Source organism: Olea europaea, unplaced genomic scaffold, assembly GCF_002742605.1.
Source record: "Olea europaea var. sylvestris unplaced genomic scaffold, O_europaea_v1 scaffold1435, whole genome shotgun sequence".
Lineage (NCBI taxonomy): Eukaryota > Viridiplantae > Streptophyta > Magnoliopsida > Lamiales > Oleaceae > Olea > Olea europaea.
The window spans coordinates 186,883-187,500 of record NW_019231887.1 but is presented as its reverse complement, the minus strand read 5'-3'; positions in this window follow the sequence as shown (position 1 = coordinate 187,500).

The following is a 618-nucleotide window of genomic DNA, read 5'->3' as shown; positions in this document are numbered from 1 at the left end:
TTTATTTTCAAAATGGTTTCCTGTCAAGGAACATTTTCAAATGGATTTTTCATTTTTCGCTTAAAGAATGATTTTAATTTATACGGTTCGTAAAGGAGTATTGATAATACATTTAAAAAAAAAAAGGCTAAATAAGCTATTGAGTTAAGCAAATTGAAGAACTTAAAAGCTTTGGCTCAATGAACTCGACAAATTTAACAACTTTGACAAATAACAGGAAATTTGAGTGTATATTATTTTGGGCAATTATATTACTATTACAAATTGTATTACGTGTACCAAAATTTTTAGTATTTTCATATTTACTTAAATAGTCTCGAATAAAATTACGTAATTAGGATTTTAATATATAATCACTCTAAATAAATTATTGTTTCACCACAAAAGAAAACCTAATTTTACTTTCTTTTTTTTAACACCTAATTGCACATAGCTTTTCTGTTGACGTTGACTTTTGCTTCCTTCCATGGTGACAAGATAAATTTCTTTTACTCATTTACACTATGGTGTTATTTTCATAATTTATTTCTTAATCTGGTGGTTTCATGAATTGAGAATTAATTATCATAAATTAAAGATCCTCCTCTTTCTCGTGCCGCTTACACTTTGGAGGTTTGG